This window comes from Corvus brachyrhynchos, unplaced genomic scaffold (genome assembly GCF_000691975.1).
Source record: "Corvus brachyrhynchos isolate BGI_N302 unplaced genomic scaffold, ASM69197v1 scaffold103, whole genome shotgun sequence".
NCBI classification, from domain to species: Eukaryota; Metazoa; Chordata; class Aves; order Passeriformes; family Corvidae; genus Corvus; species Corvus brachyrhynchos.
In genome coordinates this window covers 5,349,292-5,364,396 of record NW_008237436.1, presented here as the reverse complement: position 1 = coordinate 5,364,396, position 15,105 = coordinate 5,349,292, and the positions used below count along the sequence as shown (strand labels likewise).

Sequence of the window (15,105 nt, the reverse complement as noted above, 5' to 3'; positions counted from 1 at the left end):
TGTTTAAAGCTATCCTTTGCTGTTTCTTTTTTTTCCCATCAAATTTCAGTTTCCCTTTGTATCTCTGCTGTCCCTTTTAGGTTTAATCTTTCTGAACCTAAGGTTTTTCTTTATCAGCCCTATCTCAAAAGCCATTTATTTGAGGTTCTTGAGTTTCTCTACTATGAAAAACGTGCTATTTTTTTTCTGATTTCCTGGAGTAGTCATGACAAACAAAGGGGGATGAAAAAATAATAGGTTTTCTCTGACCAGCTGTAGTATTATGTTAAGCTGCAGGTTTGTCTCTATTAGCAAGGAGCACTGCCAGGCCCCAAGGAGAGCCTAGCTGCTGGAGCAGTTCCTGGCCTGAACTTGACCCCTGCCAGGCAGCTTTCTGAACCAGTGGGTTCCTAGGTGTATTTTCAGGAGTTAAGAGGGTCAGGACATGCCCCCATCAGGCAGTGTGCATGCAGTCACCCGTTTCAGTCCTATCTTGGAAGGTGACCTTGTCCTTGGGAAACTACTTGGGAATGACTAATTTAATGGATGGCTATAGCCTATGAGATTTCTTCAAGCAACCTGAGCTGGCAGTGCTGGCAGCTGGTGAGCATGACAGCAGCTCTCCCAGAATAGCAGTGTTTGGTCCCACATCTGTATGAGCCCCTCCACTGGGTCGGTGTAGTGGTGCCATGGGAGGTGAAGAGCTCTGTGGTGGCGTGGCTCCTGTCTGCCCTGCCACCAATGCTGTGCTAGTGGTCCTGAGTCCCTTTGCTCTCAGGATTGTCCCTCACCTCATGCTGGACACAGGAGCATGGTTCAGTGGGTGAAGTAATGTACCCCCGGGTGCAGCTCTGCAGTGGTTACAAGGGAGTAAACAAGGGAATTGGAACATGTGTCAGAATGTGATGTCTTCAGGCTCAACAGGTTAATAAAATGATTTAAAATGAGGTTGGTGTTAGTTTGAGTTTTATTTTTCCTTGGGTTTTTTTTCCTAAGCACTGAGTTTTGTGTCTCAGATCATTCTTCTTCCATTTCTCATGACATCACTTTGTTCCCATGCCTGTTCCCTCCTTCTGTTGTGTTCTCACATTCCTGCCTGCCTGCCCCACTCATGCATTCTGTTGTACTGCACAGTTTCACATGTCTGTGACCCAGTCCTAGTCTTCTGTAGTTGTCTCTGCTCTGATACATGCCTGGTCCTGCCCTCACCATCCTTGCTCCCCACCAGTTAAACCACAGCAGTGATGCTTGTGACTCTACCCTTTCTTTACTTCCCTCCTTCTCTTTTTTCTCAGATTGAGTAGGATTGTCTCTCTTCCCAGACTGCCACCTCTAGCTGAGCCCAGTGTCCTTACCCATCTCAACCCGTATCAAGCCGTGAAATTTCTCAGGTTGTCCCATCATACCAACAGCCAAAGATCTGGGTTCCTGGATATTGATACTGCACAGAGTAAAGGAAGCACTGATGAATCTTTTCCTCCTCAAGCAGCTTTAAAAAGCAGGATTTTAAATCCTTCTTCCCCAGTGCAGGCACATTCAGGTGAGACTCTTCCAATTTTAGAAGAAAATCAGAGTTCGTTGCCATACAGAAAGGGAGTGGGAAACAAAGGGTTATTAAATGGTGACAGGTAGGTGAAACTCTTGATTTTAACTGTTTTGTGTTTTTGCAGCTGAGTTGCATAAGTGCCAGGTGACGTTTCTGTGCTTGTCTCTTTGTGGGCTGGTACAAGCGGTAGGGAGAGCTGTGTGAGGCTGCTCATGGGGGAGAGATGAGGTGCCTGCCCAGATACTTCAGTTTGGTGCTTTGGCACTATTTTATGAGCCACAGTTACTGGATTTTCCTGCTGGCGCAGGGGGATCTGTGAGCTGCAGCTTCCTGGTAGGATTCTGGGAACAGCACCAAAACCCCTGACAGGCAGCAAGCAGGTTTTATGCTCTGAGTCAGAAGCAGGCTGAGAAGATGCAGCCTTCAAATGTATCCAAGATGGGGAAGGGGATCTGTGCGAGGAGGATATTTCCAGTGTGATGCTCAGAGCTTGGGGGGACCCTCTCCTGCCAACACTCGGTGAGTCTGCGGGTCAGCTGCTAGTTTTGGTGCAATCACAGGAGAAGGGAGATTGCTGCCTTTCACCACTGCTACCCTGAGCCAGCTCATCCTTCTAGCTATTTCTGTCTATGCTTATCTATAGCATCATCCCCCTTGTGTTTGTGTACCTGCCAAGCATTCAAAACAGGCGCTGCTGTGGCAGTCTCCTTCTTTCTCTCCAGCCCGGAGGATAAATGACTGGATTGCTTTTTATTTTCAATTGTTTCTCTGCATCAAGAATTTGTGGTGGGAAAGCTAAGCTGGAGAAATGCTTTCAGGAGTGGGTGGCCAGGTTGGCAGATTCCTACTTGTTCTTAGCCCCTAGAGAAGTCCTGCAGCCTGGCCCTTGCTGGGCTCACTCTGGGCATTGGTGCTCTTTATAAAAGCAATGGTTTCTTGGAGTGAGATGTGGTCTTGGGTAAAAACAGACCAAGTTCGGATGCGAGAGAGAAGATCTGGATCTGACTTGCCCACAAGGGAACCCAGAACAGAAAGCTGAATGCTTGGGTGAGTTCACAGCAGCTGGCTTGTCCAGTGCAGAACACTGTATTCTTCTTTATTAGAGACTGAGTTATCCAAGGTAAAAACAGCAGTAAAACCAGAAATTCTAATACCTCTACATTATCTATATACTAAATGCTGATATGTGTTGTTTTGTTTAGTTTGGGCTGTGAAGTAGATTGGTGTTTAGTACATCTCACTGTGGCTTGTGACTTTACTCCCCACTGGGAAAGTCAGTGTTTGCATCTGGAGTTGTGCAAGTACATGCAGGTGAGCAAGATTTACATCCTGCTTTAGTGTCTTTGTTACAGCACTGGCTTAAGTCATTAAATTTCACTCAGATTTGAAAATTGACATTAAAGTATGTCTTCTGCCACCTCAGTGTATGACTTCAGAGACACAAAAGCATAGATAATATGTGTATTTGTAACATACTGCTTCTGATTCTTAAAATACAAGGTGTAGACATAGTGGAATACAGTTTTAATGCACCTTCCCAAAGCTGCTTTGTTGGAGAGGTGTGAAAAGAGATTAAATAATCAGAATTGTCTTCTTTTAAATAATCAGGTTTTAAACAGAATTTCAGTGTGAGGCTGTCACAGCTTCCCAGATACTTCTATCCTTACACTGACTGAAGCTGTCATTGTAACATTTGAAATGAGAGCTGGGTTCAGACATCCTACATCTATATTTCTTTGTTAAATATGTAATTAAGTATGAATTTTTATGGCAGTATTTACAGTGGGAGTTGTGCTGAGAAAGAAATGTTGCAGTATGTGGAGTATCTAAATATCTAAATTGATACGTTTTTGTTACAGCGTTTATAAAATACCTCCGTGCTGTAGGCAACAACTGAATTCATTTACAAAATGCAACTTAAAAAAAAAGAATAGTTTTTTTGCATTTCCACAACAGCATAAATATATTTGTAAGTGGTTACAAGTGATGGAGCATTTGGGCTGAGGTGTCCTGTGAAGGGCTAAGAGTTGGATTCAGTGATCCTTGTGGGTCCCTTCCAACTTCTGTGATTCTCTGTGATTCTGCTGGCTGTGGTCTGGATGATACTTCTGGACGCAGGCCTTTGGCCAGCATTTTGGCTTAGTTTCTCACTGGCGTGTGAAGTTAAACCTGGCAAGTCCAAGGAAGAATGTGTTTTATCCTGATTGTTAAAAATTATCCACCTTAACTTGTATGAGTCAGGCAGGTCTCAGTAAATATTAATATTAGGGGGTTTTCAAATCCATAAGTAACAAAGTTCTGTTTATTTCTCAATCCAGAAGTATAGGTAACCAATGCTTGCACAGCCCTTGTCATGAGCTGGTAAGAAAGTCCTTTACAAATGGGATTGCTGCCACTGCACCGTTGTGTGCACTGAGGAATGACAGCACAGGAGGTGGGAGTAATTTTGTCTCATTTTTACCATCTAAAGTTAAACTGGTCATTTAGGCTCACCACCACAGGCTGAGGTGCACAGTTCATCCCACTCTGGAGCAGCCTTGTTCTCTTTGAGTAACACAGTTAAATAGCTTAATTCTCCAGCTTAATTCTCCTTAGTCCCAGGTCCTTGTTGCCTGGATCTGGTAGGCTGGGTTTCTTTGCTTTCAATGCTGTCTTTTGGAGACAACCAATTATTTCCCTCTGACAAAGAGCCCATTTCAGTTTTGAGGACAGCTTATGGAGGAGGCTGACACAGGATGAGTTAAGGGTGACACTACACCAGGTCTGGCTCTCCACATCATAAACATCCTCCAGTGCTGTCCCACTAGCAAGGTTACCAAAAGCACCCCCATGCCCATGCCTTGCTCCAAGACATGCAACACCACTTCATGCAGTTAAATGCTGTTTTGGTGAGCTGCAGCACAGACCTCACTTTGTAGCAGCCAATTTTGAATGGAGAAAAGAATCAATTGTCACCTGGCCCGTTGGCATGTGGGAAAAGGGCTAAGTGTATGGAAGTGACTAGGTGCATGCTTTGGGAACAAGAGGCCTGTCCATGGTGTGGGTGTCTCAGGCAGGATAGATGCTCTCCTGTTGGCCAGAGAATTGCTCGCGTGCTGAGCTGGGTGAGATGCATTTCGGGCAGCTGACAGATGGAGCAGACCTTACCTGACGTGAGTTGCACAAGGTCACTCAGCAGGTGGGTACTAAAGATGGATACAAAAACCAGGCCCACATGCTACTCCTTAGGACACACCACCTCCACAGCAGCCAAGCAACCTGGGTTAAACGCTGCTGTCTTCATGCCCCACATGAAGTGGGTCTGGGTGGGGAGTGGCTACACACGGATGTGTAAGCAGCCATGCCTGCAGGATGACAGGAAAAAAATATGGGAAAAAATGTTATTTTCCTAGGTTTTGCAAAACATCATAACTAAGATCCTGTTGTGCAGCAAAGGCAGCAGGTGCCTGGCACTCTCAGAGTGGTCATGGTGCCCTTAACTGATGCTTTACAAGCCGCTAAACCACACAACATTTGTGAACGCTGCTGCAGTGTGCTCCTTTGCGTTCCAGTTCCTATGGAAACATGCTGTAAGAACGTCTAAAATAAGTACAGTGCTTTGAAACTATTATTATTTTGATCTTTCCTTTTGCCCCAAAATTTCCTTTATCACCTTTCTGGCTGAGTTTTTAATACATTGAAAAGATTGTTGTCATTATCTGGAACAGTGTGCTACCCTGCTTACCCATGTGTCTGCATCCTGGGATCTGATGGATCCCAGGTTCTGATACTGAGATCAGCACTCCCTTCCCCCATCCTCCCCGCTCAGTGGGATGGCAGGCCATTGGTGCATGTGTTGAACATACCTATATATAGAAATGTAAATCAACAGGCTTATTTCCAGCTCCTTTTAGGATCCAGGATGTAGTGTGTTGGCTGGGAGGGAGTGCAGAAGGTCACCTAGTCCAGCTGCCCATCGAAGCAGAGCCCTCTGTATTGTTTGGTGCAGGAGATGGTTGTGAGCCAGATGGAAACATCCTGCAGGTCCCCTCTTCCCCATGGGAGGGTCAGTGCTGGAGCAGGCGGTGGGCTGTTTGGGACACCTCTTGCAAAGGAAATCACTTTTTCTCCCCAAAAGGATGCTCGTGCTGGTAACTGTAAACAGGGCTGTGTATTGAAAGCCTTTTTCCCCTGTGCTCCTGTGGTTTCCCTGTAAAGCTTTCAGCTCCCTTAGAGCAGCAGTCTCCCTGACCTTAGTAATGTCTTAAGATTTGCAAACACCCACATCCCATTTTCAAAAACTACTTTTGATGAGTGAGCTTTAGGAAAGCAAGGGCTAAATCCTATAAAGGGCTAAAAAGCCTTATTTAAAGCTAGGTGCTAATTTTTGCTTCTTTTCAGGCTTCTGGCCTCTTGCAGTACTATGCCTCAGAACCCAGTGCTAGATACCAGGAGAAGAGGTGGAGGAGCATGTTTGGCATTCAAGGGGGAAGCAGTCACTTAAATTCAGAAAAGCGATTTGGGAATTTTTTGGGCAGTGCCAAAACCCTTTGACACCCCTGTACACTGGATGCATGTGTATACAAAAAGTGTCTGCATTCCCAGAGCATCTTCTGGGGATCTACACACCTTTTGTTTCTGATCCCAAGAGTGGAGGTAACAACAAAAGCGGCTTGAAATAAAAGAGAGTTGACGCTTGAGCAGTATTTTTTATGACTGCACATCCTAGACAAAGTAAGTTGTAAAGAGTTACGATGATTTGGACGTTGCTAACATTAAACTAAGTCTTAGCCATTTGAGAAGTGTAGGCATTTGTTTGAATCCTTTTCCAAATCACTAGGCCAAATTTTGCTTGCAGGGTTCCTTCCTGCCAGTGAGCAGCTGCTGTGTAATTATGCATCCTGATTTATGTTGCTTAGTGCTTAGTCTCTGCATGATTTTTTATGTGTTTGTGGTAACTGTAGTGGCAACACCAGATCTGTTTCATTTTGGTGCAACACTGAAGGCCAGTAGAAAAAATACGAGTTTAATCTTAATGGACAGAATAAAACTTTACAGACTCTTTTCAGGGTTGCTATAATTTTGGAGTTAAACCACTCATTAACTGAGCTGACAAATTAAAATGAAAATGCTGGTCAAAAAAAAAAGTTGTGAAGCTTTGTATTTGCATTGCATTTCATATCTGCAGAGATCCTTCCTTACTTGAATGACAAGCACTGAGGCCATCACTGAAGTGAATACCAAGAGAGGTGAGAATAGTGAACTATGAAACAGAAAACTGTAAAGAGAAATAGCTCTGTTTTAACATGAATAGGCAGGGCTGAGGTTCTTTTTGTGAGGGCTCTATTTGAGCTGCTCTGGAGCTGGGCCACTGTGTATGTAACCTTTCTAACCCAATTGATAAGTTCGTGTGTATGCACAGTATGTAGGTCATTCACATTTATTCTGAGTAGCCCAGAAAAGAATGCAGTAAGACTTCAAAATATTTTGCATTTCAACCCTTTCATTGTAGCTGACTTCTCTCTCCCACACTTCCTTGTTCATTTATGCATTTGATGCTGGACCCTCCCCCCTCCCCCTCCAAGGTATCACCTAATGTGCATGGATAGCTGATAAATGAAACACTAAATAAACAGCTACACTCATCAGAGAGCAAGAGGAAGTTAGAGATGCCCTGCAGGTATGAGGGACAGCATCTATGAAATAGGGAATTACGTACACCTTTACTACAACATTGCAAATTTGTTTAGCAGTGATGAGAATTTTGGAATTATCTTCCATTTGAGAAGGCCAATATTGCAATGATTTAGAAGAATAATTATGGCATATGTCTTTAGATACTGTTAAATCCTGACTGGAGTAAAGTAATAGTTAAACTCTCTTAAGAGAAAAATCATAAGTTATCGTGAAGGTAATGGGCTCATCAGGAGTGTACATGTGGTTCAATAAAAGAAAATTACAGAATATACAAGTGACTTTTGAGGATGACATTATTAATTTTGACCTTGTATTGATATAGTTTGCAGAAACATAAAATGGTTTGTGTTGGAAGGAACCCTAAAGATCAGCTAGTTCCAGCTTCCCTACCACAGGCAGGAACACCTTCTGCCATTGCCTCCTACTCTTGCCTACCACACCAAATTTTCTTGGGCCCAGATAATATCAGACACACTGATGTGGCATCAATGATAGATGGTCATACTTTTAATTGGGATGCATCCATTGTGTTCCCACAGGAATTCCCATTAAGTCTGGTTTGTGAATACAAAAGTCAATTGAATTTGAAGGTAGTACTGGACTGGGAGGCATTGCAAGCTCTGCTGAGAACAGAGAGAAGTTTTTAGCTGGGGAACTGGCAATAGTAGATTTTCTATCTGTAAGGCTCAAATAAGACAAATGTAAACACACAGATCTGTGGAAATTATTTGAAATACGTAAACAGTACTGCTAGGAAGGAGAAGAGGTTCAAGTTGTCATCTTGTAATGCGGTGTCTCTTAATAGTGGATGAGGATTAAGTAAGTCCTTGACTGTGCCAGACTGAGCATGACACAAGCTTATGGCACTGTTCATTCAAGACCCTTGGGAAGGGAGCAGCACAGGGCACAAGTGTCCCTGAAGCCCTGTGCTGGCACTGAAGGCCCAGTGAAGGGCAGTGGATGGCCTGTCACCACAGTGAGCTGCCGCACATACCTCCACCTGCAGCAACTCACCTTTTTCTGCATCTAACACCCATCCCAGTGTTCAGTCTTAGCTCCTGCTGGTGGAAAATGGAGATAGAAATGGAATTAAGCATAAGCAAAGTGGGTGGGCAGCCACAGTGTGTGGGGGAAGAAGGCTACCACCGTGGAGTCCTGTTAAATGGGGAGGAAAGAGCAGAAAGGGAAAGGGGAACTGCCCCTCCACAGAGCCACCCTCGCTAAACATGAGTCTCTTAGGCCATGTTAGTTAAACTGGGTAAGCAGATTGGCAGCAATCAATACAGGTTTTGATGCTGGAATTAATTTTTACCAATCAATACACTTTGCCTAATCAAATGTCTATATGCCTTCAAGGATTAACACTTCTGTATTTAATTTGTCAGCCACAGGACAGATTAAAATAATTTCCACTTTAACTGTGAGTCTGTGTTTTCTCAGTTAAGATGTGATATATGTTTTGTTGTCTCAGAAAATGCTTTTGCACACAACTAATGTATGTCTTTCTGAGAACCCTTTCCCAGCCACAGAGAGCACAGGTTTTCATAGATGCCCTGGGGAGTTAAATTGTAGAGTTTCATTGTGTTTGAAATTCCAGATTTCCTAAAGTGAACATACAGCCTTCTCTCTCTCCACAGCCACATCAGGTGCTTGTTTTTTATAGTAGAAGGATGAAGTGCTTAAAGCGAAGAGTTTCTACTAACAGAGCACTAAACTGAGCATCAGGAGGTCATCAGTGCTTCTCTCTTTTACTTACCTGTCCACTGATCTGGGACAAAGCTTTTTACTTCTGTGTTTCTTCCACATGACTTTGGATTCGCCCCACACTTGCTTTTTAACTCATCCTGCTTTAACTTTTTGAGGTGGTATCCATTTCTTACTGCGTGTTTGTATAAAGCCTACAGCACTTGATGGCCTGCCTATGAGCAACTGAAAGTGAGGACCTGTTTGGGGATGACAGGGGAGTAGAAGACACATGTCTCAAGGGGTTAAACATAGTAAGTAGTTGAGATGAGAAAAAAATTTTTTTTTCAGTTGGGCCTAAAATGCCTGGCCTGTTTCAAGAAGGAAACTTGGTTTCTACTAGCAGGAGTACACTGGACATAGTTGACAGGAAATCAGCTGGTGAGGATTACTGTTGTTAAGAAATACCTGTTTTGCCGAGCTGTTGTTCTTCATGTGAATTTAATACATAATTTGCCATTGATCCCTCAGAAAAAGTGGTTTTCTAACATGCATAGTTATTGTGTGTTGCTTCAGATGTCCCTGGGAAGAAAATGTAGTTTTGGATCCACACTGTCTGGGCTTTGCCTGCCTTGAGCAGGTCCATGTCCCCAAGCTGAGACTGGGACGCTTCTTTTGAAAATCTCCCCCAACCTGCTTCTCTGATGGATGGCTGAAAGCAGTTGCAGTGAAAAGAAATTCTAGGAGTGCAAGAAGGAAACAGGGACACCGCTGCATCCAGACTAGAGAGGTTGTGAGGAGCCATGTCACAATTTTTACGTTCTTTTGTTTCTCTCTGCCTCTACAAATGGTGTATCAGGATTTGTTGGGTTGTGTTAGGTGTTTTCAGAGCCCCATGGATGCTTCTGTAAGCATTATTATTGCATTCTTGCATATAGGCAGAATCTATGGTAGAAGCCAGTGAATAAGTGTATCTTTCTTCAATCAGATCTCAGCGATTTCTTCAAATCCAGGTGATAAAGCTAAGCCCAAACTACCCTTTGATCTCTGAAGCACCTATCAACCTCTCTGCTTATGCCCTGACCAAGTACTTCAAAGAATTAAAAAAATCTAAAAGTTACAGCCTGTGGCCTGTTTCCTTCCCCAAGGTATTTCACTATAGGACAAGTTGAGTGAATGGGAGAGACTAGCAAGTTTTTGTGGTTTTGATTGCACACATTTGGATCAAACCGTTATAACATTTTTCATGAGATCTGCAAGTTGCTTTTTTAAAGTAAATTTGGTCCCTTTAAGCATACTGTGCTCTTTAGAGCTCTTAAATGATGCTTAGACTACAAGTTCTGTCACTGTTCATGAAAAGTAGGTTGTCTTAATTTGTAAGGTCATGAGAATCTTTTAAGCCCCCTGGCTCTCGTTGCAGTCAATGGGATATTTTTGCTTTGTGTTCCAGATGGAAGAGGATCAGCTCTCTTGCCACTGGGGAATATACCTTTAAATTGTCCTGCATCCTACTTTATTAATTGATGCATTCTGCACTAAGCTGTGACATTTTCGTTTTCTAAGCTGTTTATTAATTCCGACACTGAATAATTAAAACCGAGAAAGAAGCACGAGGAAAACATCTCATAGATGATTGTCACAGAAGCTGTGTATATACAAAAGGATGCAGACCATAGGGTGGACTGCAAACATAAACAAAGAGCTACATAAAAGCTGAAGCAGTCCAGAAGCTCTATCTCCAATTAGGCACATACAGTGTTTTTAAGTGAATGCTGCAATACCCTCACCAAATTCTTGTTTGGTACTTGTAAATACAGAACTTTGAGTTACAGGCTGACATAATAAAGCAGCATCATTAACCTGATTTCCACTGTAAGATTGAAAAAATATGGGTGTACTCCCAAAATGATTTTTTAAAACACCATTTAAACAGATAAAGCATGCAGTGGTGCCCTACCCTATCTCCATAGGGAAGTTAAAGAATAACGAAGGAAGAAGGAAAAAAAGGCAATGCATTTTGAGGGACTGTGAGGAAGCAAACTGAAATTTAAGGGTTAGTTGCCAAAAACCATCGTTTGGTGTCTTTGGGAGAGCAGCAAGCACTTTACACTCTCTTCTTCCTTGGTGTTTCACTTTGTATACCAATACAAAATCACCGCAATGTGTTTCTAATCTTCCACTACTCTGTATTGCACCTTATCTTCTCCTAGGTTTCCAGAGAAAATGGGAATCAAAAATTTTCATTGGGGAACAGATTAGATAAATCCGTGTGGGTTTTCATCTGATTTGTACTGAAATGACACTGTGCAGTGCTGTGGCAAAGACACAAGATACAATTAAGACTACACAGCCCTCAGGAAATGTTAAGATTTAATAGCAAACTGAAACCTGATGTGCCATTCCCAGCCCTGTTTACAGCACGGCATTTGGATGCTGTTGTAAGTGTGCTTCAAAATGAGTCTCTGCTTGGTTATGCAAATTGTTCTTGTACCGAGGAACCACTATGTGCTACAAAATTAAAACTGGGAGGAAAAATAACCACAGTGGGATAACATGCAATAAATCCACTAAAGCTGCTGGCTCTGGTGAGGTAACGTCTTGTCCCTCTCTGGGTGGAACATTTCTCTGTTGAATCATTACAGTTTTGCTCAGAAACATCCTACTGCTTGAACTGCCGTGGGATGAACAGTAATGTTGAGCAGATACCAGGTTTTCCCAATAGGAGCATCCTGCTGGGAAATGGGCTGCACTGGTGTGATGGTGTAAAAAGCTCAGCTGCGGCAGCTCTCTGTAATTGCTACTCCCTTCTGATTCCTTTGCTGAATGCACAAAACTGCTTCTCACAAACAGATCTGAGAACAAAATCCTTGACTTGTTACCAGTGTAATACTCTGCATGCTAAGCCAGGGTTTCTGACTAGTTTGCCTTCATCGTCACTATTTGATATTGAGTCTCTCATCTCCTGTTGTGGTGCCAAAACCTGACACTGAGAACAAATGCTTCTCTTTCAAGTAGTGATGTTTAATTTTTCATGATGAGTGCAGTTTAGTGCCTCCCCAGGTTGGAGGCTCTGGTGCTAATTACCAGGGAAACGTTTTCTGCCTGCACAGGACACATGTGCACTCTGCATCTTGGTTCAGTTAAGCAGCTGAGCTGAGTGGGATCGGTGGTGGTTGCTGCTGGCTGCACTGACAGTCTCTTAGTACTATTGGTGCTTGAAGGAAAACCTGCTGAGTTTTCTCTTGTAACCCACACAGCTGCAAAAGAAAGTCTGTTTTGTGAGGACACTGTTGAAGGAGGTGTATAGTCCTGCGTGGAAACTGGTAAGCATCACTTCCCAGAGAGGAGTGCTGTGTTTGTGTGGTGTGAACAAAGGGCAGGCTCGGTTTGGTTCTTCCATGTTATTCTTCAGTGGTGAAGGGTTTGGTCCAAATAACTTTTGGCTATTGGCTTGTAGACCTACAGCAGAAAACATCTCAGATCTTCTAAGATGTGTTTATATTTTTGTGGATTTTTTGGGGCTTGTTTGTTTGTTTATTTTTGTTTTGTTTTGGCATTTTTGGGCATGCAGTTTAAAATGATTGCTGTTTAAGACTTATTTTCTTTGACTGTGTTGGGCTGAAAAGAGTGGTAAGGTTTATCTTTTTTGATGAGCTTATATCAAGACAATTGACTAGCATAGCAGTTATTCTGTTTAAAAGCTGTTAGGTGGAGTGTTCTCGGGTTTGTGTAAAAGGGTTTGTTTTGAATGTATACTTACTCCTTACATAATTTCCTAAGCTGTTGTTTAGCCTCACCATTCATTTTTTAGCAGTAAGTCACACAATTCTGTTCTTCTCTTTGAATCCTGCATCGTTTGCCAGGAGGATTTTCAGTAGCAGTCTACTGGACTCAGAGTAGAGCATTAATAAAGAAACGCAAGTGGAGGAATTAAAAATACCCCATTATGGTTTTTTTGTGCCTGCTTGTGCTGAAGAGAGATGGCTGAAACATAAGACAGTAAAACCTCTCCTATGATAAAAGAAAAGTTGCATGTGGACTGTACCCTTTGCCACCCTTGAAAGAAGAGGCTGCTGCAGTGCTTGGACCTGCCCGGTCTGCTCCAGAACTTTCCTCTATAGGGAATTCCTGGTTTAGGGTAGGGTACAATACCTGGTTAGGTATACATAAACAGCCCTGTTTCTCAGTGCTCAGGAGCACTCAAGCATGTTTAACAGGAGCAGGAGCGTTGCATGGTGTGCTGTTGCTCACACCTGGGCTGGTCAGGACTTCTTGGATCATAGTCCTCTTGAGCAGTGGTGCTAATTCCTCTTAGGCAGCGCTTGGATGTCTGTACTTGCTATTCCAGGTCATACCATGGGTTTCTAAAGCAAGTAAACTGCTCTTAAACCTCTTTCTCCACAAAATTACAGGCAGTTGTCTTGCAGTATTTCAGATTCTTTTGCCAGAGTGGAAAACTTCAACTTTTGCTCCAAAATAAAGTACAAGAATTTTATTAATGATAATTGGAATGGCTCAATATATTAGCCTTTCTGAAGAGTTCCTGATGAGATATTTAAGTGTGAAGTTTGGGTTCGTGACTGGGTAGTGTCAAATCAAGCTGCTGTGTGTATATTTGAAATGGATAATACAAATTCTAACTAAATGGAAACCTGGTTCTACGGGTAGTGAGAGTTTAGCAGTTCCTTTCAGATTTTGGATGGGTGTACATGTTGGTTGAGCTAAAGAAGCAGTCCACAATTTCTTGACATTCACAAATTTTGACCTAATCTGCTTTCTTAAATAAATGAGAAAAGCCAGCTGAGAGCTTACTTGTGTAAGCGAATGGCTACAAACCTTTGCCTTTTTCTGCCAAGGCAGTGGTAACTTGAGCAGATCTTGCAGTTTTCTGCAAGTCCTGCAGATTTTGGTGTGGTGCCTCCCACAGACAGAAACAAGTACCAATGTCACGACTTGCACTGAAGACAGAAGCCAAAGTCCTCATGGTGAAGAAATCAAAAGTACGATTACAGACACCCAAAGAGAGAGTGAATCCAATCCCGATGCAAAGTGTGGTATTAAAAATGAGTGAAATCTAATTTTTTAAGCTAGGCTGTGATTATAGCAATTTTTATTACTGCTTCTTTTAAGTGAAAGCTTTCACCCTTATTTACTCTCATGCCTCCTGGAAAAAAGTCCTTTAAGCAAAACACTAACACAGAAAAACACTAACTAAGAAAAAACTAACATAACATTCAGCAATTTGTGGTTGTTCCTTGGGGATTTTTTTTCCCCCCCCAAAATTGGTCTTGCCCATCTCCTTTTTGTTCAGGCAAACTTAGTGAGATGCACTTATTACAGCAAATCAGCTGAGTACTCACCTCCTACCTCAGGTCAGCAGAGTGCTGAGTCCTTTTGCCCTGGGATAAGGGCAACAAAAGTAGTTTGATGTCTGAGTTAGATCCATTCTTACCAGTTTAATGTGTTTTACACACAAGCTGCAGTTTGGAAAGATTGTTTTCAAATCAGCATGTCTTGAGGTTTTTGCTGCAAATGTTTTGTTCAGAAAGTGACCAGCCTCACTGGTCTGTGTGAGGTGTGTAGTTCCAGCCAGAGCCAGGAACTGGCCCTCTTTGGTTTTAGGAGTACATTTTATTATTGAGACGTAAGGTGCACACCACATACTTCAGCAGAGCTAAGCAGCCTGTGTGCTCGGGAAACACTTCCAGCAATAAACCTGAGCTGAATAAATTCCTGTTTCCTGTAGCTAGGGAATATCCATATGTCACTGATGAATTCTGCCAGCTCACATGTCGAAGTTCTCTGTTTAGTGTTGAAATTTAGCTTCAGAAGGGATTTACTAAATCAGTGCTGTTATAGATGGGGAAACACGTAAGTAAACAAAGATTAATTGATTCAGGAGAACTGAGCTCCTTTCTTGGAAGAAGAGTGTCTGGATGGGATCCTGTAATGGATGTCTGGGTGTCAGGATAAAATATTGATGATTATTTCTGTGGTTCAGGTCACTGGAATGAATGAAATTATATCTTGCAGAAGAAAGTTGATTTGCATTAATTTCTGTTCGGGATGCACAATTAATAAGAGAGCTATTTATCAGAAGATATAATGCTATGTCTCTTTGTATTTTATTGTAATATTTTGTGTGTTCAATTTCTACAGTGTTTTACCTGGGCTCTTTTCGAGAACTAGAGAATTGTTTTCATAAATGCACAAGAATGAGC

General features: G+C 42.5%; 1 protein-coding gene across 4 annotated transcripts in view; it reads left to right on the top strand.

The window, feature by feature from the left end:
* MTUS2 (microtubule associated tumor suppressor candidate 2) overlaps window positions 1-15,105 on the top strand; it is a 261,298-nt gene that overhangs the window by 17,888 nt on the left and 228,305 nt on the right. Inside the window, exon 1 of one of the 4 annotated variants that reach the window (XM_008631454.2) lies at window positions 1,729-2,044. The exons of 2 other annotated variants lie outside the window; for them this stretch is intronic. The gene's annotated coding sequence lies outside the window, so the exon portion shown is untranslated. Of the gene's footprint in view, window positions 1-1,728; window positions 2,573-15,105 lie in introns of those variants that run through there. One more of the 4 variants, XM_017731365.1, reaches the window with a different exon arrangement.